This window comes from Hyposmocoma kahamanoa, unplaced genomic scaffold, assembly GCF_003589595.1.
Source record: "Hyposmocoma kahamanoa isolate Upper Pololo Valley unplaced genomic scaffold, ASM358959v1 129, whole genome shotgun sequence".
Classification (NCBI taxonomy): domain Eukaryota; kingdom Metazoa; phylum Arthropoda; class Insecta; order Lepidoptera; family Cosmopterigidae; genus Hyposmocoma; species Hyposmocoma kahamanoa.
In genome coordinates this window covers 564,781-579,227 of record NW_020653460.1, presented here as the reverse complement: position 1 = coordinate 579,227, position 14,447 = coordinate 564,781, and positions in this window count along the sequence as shown.

Sequence of the window (14,447 nt, the reverse complement as noted above, 5' to 3'; positions counted from 1 at the left end):
GTTTATTTGTTTATGCATATTAGTATGTATTTCAGAGCTAACGAGTCCAAATGCCTAATGACCAAGCCTGACAAAATAGACAATACAATTACCCAGTGGGTCCAGTAACAGATATGCGGCAATCAGCGAGTCGCAATTAGTCCGTACAAAGGGTGTGTTTGGCTACATGGTTTTGGAATTACGCTGCCAAATTCAGTGTGAACTTGTCAATAAACTTAAATGGGCTTTATAACGAGAATGTTTTTTTTTCTATGATAAAACTGTTGAAGTTAAACAATTTTTTCGGACTTAAATTGCATGTATTTGATTTTTTCACACAAACCAACGTTTTGGCCTCTTTACAGGTCCCACGGTCACAGTTGAATCTGTCAATAATCGCAAAAGAAATAATGAGGAAAGTTAGACGCTGACGTTGAATAAGGAGAGAAAGCTCTTAGCGACGGAGAGGAAATGGACAATAATCGAGAAACACTCGAAATGAAAATTATTCAATTACATTCATTATGTGTGAGTATGTATTCTTGTGTTCCGCCGCACATGACCTGGTGTTACTCGGACAATGTGCGGAAGAGATTAAGGCCATAACTAGAACGCTTGAAGAAGAGAGACTTAAGGTTGGTCTTAGAATTAGTCGAGAAAAGACGGAGTATTTCCATATATAGAGACACGAGGATACGTAGAAAAGATCTGGTCTTGAATGAAACTACATACAAAGAAGTGGATTATGTATCTTGTATGCATAGTGATCGATACCAACCAGAGGCATGAAGAAATTGACATCCGTATCCAAAACGTTTCACCAGATCCTCGTGTTCAAGCTAATTAGTAGGAGAACTAAGATTAGGATCTGTAAGACAGTCATTAGATCAATCTTGATGTTTGGATGTGAAGCCTGGACGCCGATGTTGAAGGAACACAACAAGCTCTTAGTGGCGGAGTGGAAAATCTTTTGGAAGATTCTGGGACCAACTAGGAAAGAAGATGGATCCTGGCGGATAATGAAGAATCTAGAGATCGAGTATCAGGTAAACGAGACGAACATCATGGTAGAGACCAAATCAGCCCGACTTCGCTAGCTTGACCACGGCGAGAGGATGGGTGAAGATCGTGCAATCAAGAGAGAAAATCTGAAGCAACCGACTGGCAGAAGGCCGGTTGGACGTCCTAGATATCGCGGGATCGACCAAGTTCGCAAAGACCTGTGTGAGCTTCAAATAGCCGATTGGCAACAATCGACATATAAGAAAGAAGCGCGTCTTAGTGTCGGAGGCTACAATCCACTTCAGGGCGCTGAGCCAGCGAAGTAAGTGTTTATATTTATGTATTTATAAATAGATTACACAATAAACAATAATTTGCGTGAGTTAGAACAAGTATAGGCACAATAGGTTGCCAGATCTGTCATGGTTCTGGCAGAATAGTAAGCTAGCGCCTTTTACACTGCCATGACTTCAAAAGTATTTATTTTAATTAGTTATATCTGTAGTTATACGTTCCTTGTATTATAAAAATTTGTTATTTTAAGTGGTTCAATATAATAATAATTATGGTGTTAGTTTTAGTGGACCCTATGCAAATAAGCGGTCTGGAAGTGAAAAAACTTTTTATCCATCTATCTTCTTATTTTTCTTCTTCTTAAAGTATCTCTATACTGCTGGAGGTAAGTCGTCAACATGGCAAAATTGTCCCCATGGTCAAATCAAACAGGTGCTCTGCGTTCGTGACTTTATTATATACGCCTTTTTGTTGCAATTTCTCCTCGAAAAGAGGTTACGAAAGTGTTACCTCTATACAAAAAAAATGTTATATACGTATCCTAAGCTATTTGTTCTGAGTATGGTGGTAGTTACAACGAATTAGGGATACGGAGGGAATTAGCATTGGTTTTGTATGTTTCTATTGTTAAGAGGCAAGACATGCAATGCAAAGGTTATGAGTCGTGTGGGTCATTGCGTTACCGATGGGTATGTGGGGCGCCGGCGCCGGCCTCAGTTGTTGGCGATTCCTCGTGAGAGAACCAACCTGCTGGACAGGGCACCACTGACATGAGCGATGAGGACTTTGAACGTTATTGATGGAAAAATTGATCTATTTACCGGTTCTCTGCGTGAGTTCAATAAAATAGCCTTATTTATAAAGTGTTATGGAATATAATAACAGTTTATAATGTAATATGGTAATTTTAGTACATACAGTGTAATTTTTAATATAATTTTAATGTTGTTAATAATGTTGAACAAGTGATAATTTTGGCTACATTATTGCGTTAGGTTAGTCCTGTAATGATAGTTGCTAGCTTATGTACGTAAAATAAATAAATAATTTAATTAATTAATAAATAGTTTTGTATACACTTAGAAAAATTTATTATCTCAGGTACATATTGATGATTTATGTACGCCGTGGTAGCCAAATGGTTTGACCTACTGCTTCTCAAGCAGAGGCCGTGAGTTCAGGTCCGGTCTCGCGCGTTTTAGTTTTTCGGAATTTATGAGCGATTCAGTGAATGAAAACATCGTTTTGAAACCTGCACACATCTGCAAAGCAATTCAATGATATGTGTAGTTCCCAATCAGATTTGGGTCCAAGAAGCGGTGTAGCTAAAAAAAATTAGGCTTCCACATAACATGTCCGTGTCTGCAGGGTAACTTATAACAAACTCGAATTTTTTTTCCGAAATAACGTTTGGTCGAATTTTCATTACACCGAAAACCGAATTATAATATATGTCGGATCTTTATCACAAAGACACGATTAGCCGCTCACGCGATGCGCTCCTCCTACCGCAAAATGGCGGCTATTTGGTTTCGAAAATTAGAAAAGGATTCAGTTTAAATACAAGTTTTTATAAATAAAAATTATTATTCTGCATTGCTAAATAAATACCCTCCCTACTACCAACAAGAAAATCTCAAATAAAATGCAGTAATACACCGCAAATCCTGCACTTAAAACGCACTAATGAAATTTTTGGTGTACTTGGATAAATATGATAATATTCCGTTTGAGTGGTTCTAACGTTTACCATGAAATTACTCCTTGAAGTATAGTTTATAAACATTTATATTATAAACATTTATATTATATTTATATAACATTTATAACACACACGATTGTCGTGACGTATTTTTGAAGTTGTTTATTTTTTTTAAATGACAGACCCAGGCATTAAAAACTTTATGGTTTGCTAGAGTAGTTACCGAAATAGTAATTAATATTAGTTTTTTTAGCTGTTATAACTTTGATATCCGATAAATCGGTATAAAATCATCACCGGCACCTCCAGGTGTGGTATGCATCTACGGCTGCATGTATCGCGTGAGCGGTTAGGCCCGTGAAGGCGTATCACTGGCGGAGGTCTTGGCCCGGATGCTCGGTATACACTGATGTTGCCGTCGAGCCCGTAGTCGCTCCGGAAAACCCTATCTCTCGAGTCGGTAAATAGGGACATACAACGGTAAACAAAATATTATTTTTAGTAGCAGTAGAGCTCCTTGTGAAAGAGTTCGTCCAGGGATACTTCCCTGCAAGGTTAAGGTGGCAGTACTAGCCACCTTACCATTTCTGCCGCCAATCAGTAATGTAAGCATTACGGCGTTTCAGTGTAAGTAAAATTACAGACACACGTGACTTGATAATTTATGTCTTCAAAGTGACGGGTGCAGTATAGATCTTTACGATTTAAAGCTCAGAGTGACACTGCAACTGCTGTGGACAGGTGTGTCGCTTACCACAAAGCGCACTAGAATACAATACATCGCCTTTCACACGCTTTTGCATTCTAAAATTTTATTCATACCACATCTTGAACACATTAAGTAACAAAGGACGATTAGCATCCAACGTAGTTCAATTTAAGGGTAATAGCATTCCAGCTCTTGTGATGACGTTCTAACACAGGCGAATTGTAAAGGACTTGGAGTATGGCCAGTGCGAGCCAGTGAGCTCTGAAGTTAATTCTAGTGTAATGGGCGTGAACAAGTACGTAATACTAAGCTCTATCAGTAGGCTATAAACAGAATTGCTGGAAATTTCTAAGACTGATCAGTAGCGAGGCGCTAAAATTGTCTTTAGTAGAGCTGGGGCAAAACAAAAAAAGACTTACCTTAACAAACTTATTAGCACACAAGATACTAGTATACTTTATTTCACTGGTTATTTATACTATATTCTACACGTAACCTTAAGCACAAAATTGTAGTAAATTTCTTTAAAATATAGTGGAAATCGAGTTATATGGACTTCTCGCCGTTGCTGCTCATGCAAAGAACAAAGCTCAAGTTCCATACAGTCCTGGACCAACTAAAAAAAGTTGATGACCATCAATCGCAGATACAGGGTATCATTTGTATTTCCTTATAGTTTCTAATTATACAGGATTTACATTTATTTATCAAGGGAAACTTGACTTAAGCAACATTTTCTTTTTGAGTTATGTTAATAATGAACATTAATTCATGTTATTTTATAGTAAAGAGTTGACATTCGCTACAAACAGGCAAATGAGACAAAATTGGAGCAAAAAAGATAAGTTATAGATTTGTTAGCATATAGTTTGTTAGAATTTTCTGACAACTCTAAAGTTGTGAATTAATTTTAAGTCAAGAAGGAAGTTATAGGTGTCACAATTATTGTAACTTTAATTCATAATTATCTCAAGGTGAAGTTGGTCATTGAAGAAATCATGGCAAGTGCAAACGTTTGATGTTAAACATTTACACTTACAAAATGGATTGATGATAAACATCGACTTCTACAGACTTGCTCAACCTTACCTATCTCTGCCGCTAAGAATTAATGTGAGCACTACATTAATTCCGTACACAGTATTCCGTACAGTATTCCGGTTTTGAAGGGTAACTTATTTTTATTCACGTGTATTCACGTTTATTCCCGTGCATTTTTTCGACACAAATTTCTTTGCGCTCACGCCGCAGACCGTGTAGACGGCGTGACAGCCGCGTGACCTAACTGTCATGGCAAAATACGCTATATTTATTTAGCTTTTACGTTTTAATTCAAATAAGCGTCCCGGGCGCGGCTGGCTTGTGTTTGATTGACACGGCGGCCGTATTATTCCGAGGATTTGATATGTTGTTGCCTAGTAAATAGAATTCAGATTCGCTACTAATGAACATGAAAGCGTTGTAATTGGGCGGCATCCGCGCGGCGGCCTCCACCTTAACATGCTGGTGAAATTACAGGCACATGGGACATATGTCTCAAGGTGACAGGCGCAGTGATAGTGCCTTTGAAATCTTTGCACTACAACTGCAAGTTTAATAGTTTTGTAATAAGTTTTGTTTCATACTTACCTTATTTATCACATTGTAATAATAATAATAAGCCGCTCCAAACATCCGGATATTGTCATTGATTCAATGCTATTTTCATGGATTCAGAAACCAAATTCTTAATTTTCTTGGTTCGTAGCATTTATTATTTTATCTACACACATATCATAAACCCTCTACGATGTGTTCAAAGACCGCAAATTGCGACTAGCATAAACTGTTTTGTTAGAACAAATTTCTCATCTGTGAAAATGTTATTATTGCTTCATAATAATATCAAATTCGATTTTAATTCAAATTTCAAACATCTCTGAAAAACAAAACAATTTGATTCGACCTCAATTCTAATAACAGTCGAGACGAAGTTTTATTCGAGATGAAATGTCAATATCAAATAATTTTGACAAATTTCACACGTTACTTGATATCGAACGATATGATAGTTGGGGCCGACTCTAGTTTGTCTATGATTTAAATAAAAACTGCGGTTGTGTAACATGCGTGAGAAAAGTTTTTAAGTATTTGCCGCCATTTCGCCAGTCGTAACATGCGGTTCCTGAACACATCACAAAGAGCTTATAATATGTGTATAGATAAAGCAGTGTATGTAACTGTATATAATTAGGCATGAAAACACTCGTGTGATGTTTTATGAAACTCGCCTGTCGGCTCTTTTCATAAACCAACACTCGTGTTTTCATGCCTTTTATTGTAACAGTCACAGAAACCACTATAGTGTCTGAATCGTGTGGCATATTTTACTTACAAAAAAATATACCTAAGTTATTTGTTTTTAGTCGTATTTTTTTAAACACTGTTTTTTATCATTTTTTTGCATGACCTCATACTAAAAACTATAATTAGTCAAGCAATTAGATTAAGTTTTTGAAATGTATTAATACCTACATGACATATCGACTGCCGCAACAAACAGTATCGAAACTGCAAAATCTAAGTTTTTTTATTGCATCAATTGTAAGAGTATATGATATACTATTAGAAAAATATACAGTTTCGTAAAAAAAAATCATATTAAGGGAAGTTTTAAATTGGATATTATCGGTACTTCACACTATAAGCAAAGCACAGTTCGTAACTGACCAAATCGTCAGTATTCGCCGCGATGCAATGTGAGAGAGTGCATATCTCTTTCGTTTACTTTTAGCTTGTTTTAGTTACTTATTTTTCGTTTTGCTCTTTGTTTTTTTAAATCGTAGTTTTAAAAATAAATAGCCGAGGTAGATGTGTGGTTAATTTCGTTATAAAACATAAACAACAACGTTTCGGTGAAACCATGTGTAACGAAAAAAATTATAATTAACTCGGTAAGTATTTACAATTTTGTTATATCCCTTCATAATTATCAAAAATTAAAGATCTTGAATATCACTTATGTAACTACTTCCTATATACTTTTAAAATAATTAGTTCTTTGTGTCGTTTTTTCTTATCCAAGTAACCTGATGGCGGGTCAGACAAGAAAAACTATTGAAAAGAGGAGATTCAATAGTGCTCTAGGTGTATGTAATTTCGACAAAATTGTAACTGGCACTTTCGATAGTGTACGTGTTTATTTCTAGTCTTAGAGCTATCGAATGTACCACTTTCCATGGTTTTCTATGGAAAACATCTATCGAGTTTACCACTTACAATGTTGTTCTACGCTAGATTCTTCGCAAATTGGCAGATTAGATTTTTTAAATGTTTAATTCTGAGTGTAAAATAGGGTGGTTTACGTTAATATTAGACATAACTGGTTGACGACTTAACCATCTCAGACAGCCATGAACATGGGACCTGTAAAGAGCCTAAAACCTTTGTTTGTTTGAAAAAATAAATTTACACGATTTATTCTGATTTCATAATTAAAGCATGTGTTTTTTTAGAATCTCTTGTGCGTGACAACAAATTATACTGAAGAATTCAAATTTCTAAATGATATTTACGATGATGTCTTTTCTGCTTGGTCTATTTGCTACTACTACTATTTCCACAGCGTTTAGTAGCCTAATAGTTTGACCTACCACCTCTCAAGCAGAAGTCGTGGGTTCGAATCCGGACTCGTCTTTCTGAGTTTTTCAGAATTTATGTGCGAAATGTCATGCGAAAATTACCATGAGCATTCAGGTTTAAGGAAAAACATCGTAATGAAACCTACACATCGAAGAAGATTCACAAAACTCGGAAAACGTGTGAAGTCGCCAACCGCATTGGTCTATGGACCGAATAGCATATGTTGACTTATGACAAGCACATTTCAAACAAGGAACACACAAGTTATGAAAGATGTACATGATGGCAATTAAACTTGCATCAAAAATAGTATACGCAACGTACGATTTATAAAAATTTCTCAATTGCCTGTCCGGTGAAATGTCTCTCTTTTATTTTAAAATCACGTCGTCACTGATACATTTTACTATTTGCGATACTGGGGTTGGAGGACCACACAATATTGGCATACTTGGAGGAAACGACGCAAACTACCAACTGGTAGTTGTTTATTAACTTTTGTTGAAAAAAAGAAATATAACTAATGATGCAGTAGACATTGAATTTTGGTCCGACAACTGCAATGGGCAAAATCGCATTAGTGATATACAGCCTTTACATGTATGCCAGTAATAAATATAATATCGACCTCACACGAAGATTTCGTGTTCATACACGGCTTTTTGTGATATTTATATAGTTTTCCTAATGTAAAAGATTTCTGACAAATTCATTTTTATGTAATAAATATCTTATTAGAAAATTAAAATACTTTTTCTCGGATCTAAACGAGTATATTTACTTTTTCAAACAAACCAATGTTTCGGGCCCTTTACAAGTCCAGAACCTGACGTCAGTCGTGACTATGAGACCTGTAAAGGGCCCGAAACGTTGGTTTATTTGAAAAAACAAATACAGGCGATTTAGATCCGAAAATAAAATAGTTTCATTTCCTAAGAGTAACAATCGTGAAAACCTAAAAACTCGATAAACACCTTACTGTTTCACTAACAAGTAAGTAACAATTAGCAGCAGTAGCGCTCCTTGTGAAAGGATGCACTGCCACCTTTACTATTTGTGCCGCCAAGTAGTAATGTAAGCATTAATGCTATCCGGTTTTGAAGGGTAAGGGTTCTAGTGAAATTACAGGTACATGGGACTTGTCAAATTATGTGTAAGGGTGACAGGCGCAGTAGCAGAGGCTCTCAGATCTTTTCAATTTAAAGCTCTGAGTGACACTGCAACTGTTATGGATAGGCGTGTAGCTTACCATCTGGCGCACAACTTGTTCGTCCCATCACTTGATATTATATATAAAAAATAACAAGACTAAAACTTGTCATGTTACTTATTTTTTCGATTTTATGTTACAAAGTAAAAAAAAATATTTACATAAAAAGACTCAAAGAACCCATGCTACAGTACAAAAGTTCATTTAAGATATTATAGTTAAAATTATAGTAAAAGTTGATTTAATTAGTCTATACTACTCGTAATGAATTCCATACAAAAAAATTATTTATTTCATAATTAGTAAATATACGTAGTAAATTATAAAATCAGTGTTTGGTTTGGTATATTTGGTAGAGAAGGGGTTCTCTTTACAGACTCTAAATTATTTGATATAAATAATCGAAAGTGTTAAACTTTTATTGATTCTTTAAAAGCTGTCAATGAAAAGTACCGAAACTGGTAGATTCAATATTTGTTCAAATTTTACAAGCTCTGAATACTAACGAATCTACCACATTCGATTAATTTCTAGCAAATTCTAACAAGGTGAACCACATAAAATTAGCTATCATAATTGGGTGTCACTTTCATGACACTATTGAAACTTATTATTCTAAGTCAAAATATAACTTCAAACTAGTCTACTGTAAAGTATGAATTTTCTATTTTCTACACTGTACGTTGCAGCAGTCGATATTGTAGTAACAGTTGGTGCGCCTAATAAAAAAATATTATTAATTATTAAATCTTTTACAAAAGATGTCATGAAGATGGGCAGCGAATGCCATAATCTCGATCGCACGTCAGTCGTTATCATGTCTTTAGTCTGTAAACGTACAAAGGAGTCAACAATTTGCCAATTAGCGTACTATCTGCGGTGGACAAAGGATATCTGGTATTGACGCAAACTTGCTTTGAGCAACCATTGGCAGGCTCTGTGTAGCACGCAGAGCGAGAAATGCGAAAGGCTTCTTAATAATAGTTCCGGAAAACCAGGAAAATGGGGAGTCTGTTTATTAACTTTTGGTGAATGTACAGTGGTATAAAAGTAGTATAAAGTAACTAGTAAAAAGGTTATTATTATTAATACGAAAATCGAACAAACATAAAGGTTTTACACAGACACTCTTTCGCGCGTAATACAGCAATTTTGCGCGATTTGAGTTCAAAGGGCGCACTATAAGTTTCCGGAACTGGCCACTTACATAAACAATATTTAAAAAGTTATTACAACATTTGGAAATGAAACTCTTTGGCTGTAGAATACAGTTTATTTCACGTGACTGTCACTAGTTTTTACAATGTGGCGTCATTTTAGAAATTGGTTGTCTACATCGTCAAGAATTTAACACGTGAAAATTTTCGTAGTATAATTTTTTACGACTTTAAGTGTTATTGAACAGCTCAGCGGAGCTTCGCTCGACTTCAAACTGCTTTTGGCTATGAAGTACCATGCAAAACAACTATTTATAGCTGGTTTGCAGAATTCAAGCGCGGTCGTGTGAATCTCAGTGACGAATTTCATGATGGTCGCCCGGCCACAGCTGTGAACAACAAAAACATCGATGCTATGCGCCGTATGATCAAAACAGACAGGCATGTGACATACCATGAGATTCGGGCATCTTTAGGCATGAGTCAAATATAATAAATACTACACAAACATTTGGGTGTGAAAAAGCTATGCTCTCGGTGGATCCCACATAATTTGACTGAGGCTCTAAAAACGGATAGCGTCACTTGGTGCAATGCTATGCTTACCAGATTCAACGTAGGGGCGTCAAATTTGGTGTGAGACATAGTAACAGGTGACGAAACATGGATTTATAGTTACGATTCCAAAACAAGGCAGTAATCGAGCGTACGGGTCTTTCGAGATGAGCCGAAACCAACCAAAGTGGTGCGCGTGCAAAGTGCTTTTAGATTGTCTAAGCGGATGATTGCTTCTTTTTTTAATAAAACTGGACACGTGGCTACTGTTGCTTTGGATAATCGTTGCACCGTGACTAGTGATTAGTACACGACCATTTGTTTGCCGGAATTTATTGACAAACTCCGTAAAAATTACCGTAAACGCCGTATCATCTTGCACGACGTTAATGCCAGTTCTCACACGGCCAGACGGACAAATGAATTTTTGAAGGTGAACAACGTTGACCTCATGAGCTATCCCACGAACGCACGCACGCACGCACGCGCATTTGGTATAATTCCATACTTATTACAAATTTTCGTATAAAAATTCTTTTTTAGACGAAAAAAAAGTAACTACACACAATGCCCTTAATTCAGTAGCAATAGAGCTGCTTGTGAACGATTTCGTCCAGTGAAGTACTCCTACCTTATCTATTTCTGCCGCCAACCAGTAATACTCACATTACTGTGTTCCAGTTTAGAAGGGTAAGGATGCTGGTGAAATTAGAGGCACATGGGACTTGTCAACTTATGTCTCAGGGTGACGGGCACAGTGGCAGTGCGCCTCAGATCTTTGCGATTCGAAGATCTGTGTGGCATAGCTTACCATCAGGCGAACGGCTTGTTCTTCACGTCATTTGATATTATAAAAAAAATACCCACCTTCCAATCCTGTGGACTCTCATTTACTACTGGGGACGCACATTACGATTCGATTTTTATTATGAAAATCGATTCACGTGTACGATAACGAGTTTTTGTATCGAATCATTTTTAATGAGATTTTGTAATAGTATCAATTTTAGATTTATTTTTTTTTGATTTTCTAATATATCATACATTTGAACAAAACTCGATTTACAAATATTTAGTTGTATATAGTTTCAGCTCGCGGCGTTAGTAGATTTTAACCCGATTAAAACCCATGTAACAAAGCACGGAATTATAACCCGGACGCTTGCTTATCTTTGCTCATTACACGAGTCGCACGGGACAAAAGAGTTGAGGGACATACGACGTTACAAAAAATACAAACTTTAAATTTGTTAAAATTCTAAAAAATTTGCAGCCGCTTTTTCTTTGGAATAACACTGAAAAGATTTCAAAATCGTATAATCATGACATCTTTACTTATAAAGTATAAGCCAAATTTGATGTAGAATAAATGTGAACAAAAAACATAAATATGATGTTCAGGGATTGCACCTCATACCTTTTCACATTCTTTTCTCACAAATTCCCCGGCAGTAACAAAGCACCGAGTTAAAACCCGGGCGCTTGTCCATTCTGATATAATGCATACCTGTAGGGTTAACACGACAAACAGTGACTTGCGCGAGAGCGACATAAAACGCGAGATCTCTGTGCGAGAAGAGCAGTATCTCGCACTTTATGTCGCTCTCGCGCAAGTCGCGCCCTGTCATGCTAGCCCTACAGGGCGACAAACGACAAACGCATAGAAAGATTCATAAGGTCTGCTGGCTCGATCTGTATCTCAGTTGATAGAGTAGAGAGTAGAGAGTAGTTCGAGGCCTGCCAGATCGAAGAAATTTTTCTTAGTGTTCGATCTTTGTATTAACAATTTTTTTTATAATACCAAGTGACGGGACGAACAAGTCGTGCGCTTGGTAAACGACACGTCTGTCCATAACATGAGCAGTGCCACTCAGAGTTTTAAATCGCAAACATCTGAGGGGCACTGCTACTGCGCCTGTCACCCTGAGACATAAGTTGACAAGTCTGTATTACTGCTTGGCGGCAGAAATAAGTTAGGTGGCAGTACTTCCCTGGACGAACTCTTTCACAAGGAGCTCTACGGCTACTAAAATTATAAATTCTTTATTAGTAAATAAGTATTATACATTCCGTAACGATATTGGATTCGATACGGTATTATTAACACGAAAGTACAGAACTTTATCAATGGCAACCGTATTGAGGTCCCAAACCCTCGTTTTCGAACTACCCTCGAGACGCTCTGTTCATAAACAATCAAGACAAAGCTGTAAAACCCCGTTCGAAGTTGGAACTAGTTGAACGAGATATCAAATGCCCTCCACTGTCTTTAATAAGTTTAGAAATCGCTGACTGTTACACAGATGTGTGTTCTGTGTTGCAGAGATGTTTCTTGAGTCTGGCAAAGATATTTAATACGTAAAATAAGAAGAGAATAATTAATATACCTATAATTATTATGTTATTTAACTGCCTTCGTGGCTGAACGGTTACCATACGTTGTATATAATATTATGTTGATTATATGGTCAGACTGAAATTCTCTCGCTGAATCGATTCAACAATCCCCTTTTCTTGATTCCTTCAAAGAACGTGTCAAGCGTCAGTTCCTCAACTCCTAAGTTTCGTCTTCTGTCCGCTATCCTTTCATTTATGTCCTATATTTATACTTCATTTCTCTTTTTTAACCGACTTCAAAAAAGGAGGAGGTTCTCAATTCGACTGTATGTTCTTTTTTTTTGTATGTATGTTACGCGATAACTCCGGTATTTGTGAACTGATTTTCATGATTCTTTTTTTGTTGGAAAGGGGGTACTTCCATAGTGGTCCCATTTCATTTTGAAGGAAATCATCCAACTCAAAGGGTGGCTGTTCACGCATGAAGATTCATTTTTATAAATAGCGCCTAACTTTAATTTAGGAGCAATTACTTTTAGCAATTATTTAGTTTTTTTTTTTCATTTAGTTGATTTTGCTATTTCATCAATTCAAGGCGTTTTTCCCTCGATATACTTTGAGTAGTGTCGTAGTGAGGACCTATTTTTATTATCTCCAGCATCAAGTCCTGTATAGTGGCGAACTAGGGGATATTTCAATGAAACTTAGCAAATAGACGTAATTCCACGTACTTTTGAGGTCGGTTTTTTTAGTACTCTGTACTGAGATTATTCCTTTCAAAGTATGTGAGTATATAATATTATTATTTATTTATGTTATGTATTTGTCTACGTACCACGTTTTTATTTATATTTATTAGGCTGGAATAAATTACTACATTAGTAGACCTTTGACTTGTGCCAGCCTTTCACTAGTTTTTTAAAGAACGCCATGTCATATTGCAAGCAGATTCAGGTTCGAGGATAAAACGAACATGATAACCGCGTGGTCTTATAATTGTAGGCATCAAGATTGAGGGGGTGGGATGGTGCGACAGTCGAATCGTTATACCAACAATCACTTTACTTATCCCAAAGTTATGATATAATGCAGCAGAAGAATGCTTGGGGTAATAAACAGGGTTTTATAGCTTTCCTATTAAGGTGAAACATCGAAATGATACATCCTGTCATTACAGCACAGTCTGATGTACATCCAATGAGATGCGTTAGTCCCTTTTCATTAGGCTAGTTCAGCTTACGGTCTGATATGAATAAAACATACAACGGGTTAAGACCAATTATTAACGCGTTGTTTACATGCGTAGTCTGGAGAGGGTTAGTTTAACACGTGACCATAATAACTGTAGTTTGGGTACATTGTTTATAAGCTTGGAATTACTGTATTACTTGATTTTCGGGTGCATGTTTTGAAATTTATTACAGTATGCTAAGAAAAAAGAATACTAGGGAAACATATTTCTTCTTCTTTATAATGTTATAGCTCCATTGATATAATCGATGATTCCGCCAATGTCAAGATAAGGAAGACACGCGTTCTTTACCAAAACTGTGAATTTCTATAGAGTTCGCTGAGAGGAGAGTCTGTAGGGTTTTTCAACAAGAACTTTGTTTTGTAAATCAAAATAAACTAATAAATTTAGATGACAATGATTCAAATTTTTATTGTATTAAAAACAGTAAGGTTTGGTAATTATGAATGAAAAATGATATCTGATAAACGTCCACCACAACCACAGTTACAGATGTCGATTCTTTCATCAAAGTTTTTATTCACTTTTTGACAAAATGGTGGGTCTATTTCGTTAATCACTTCACAAATTTTGAGTTTTAAGACTGCAATCGATTCGATTGGCTCCGTATACACTCTGTCTTTAGCAAT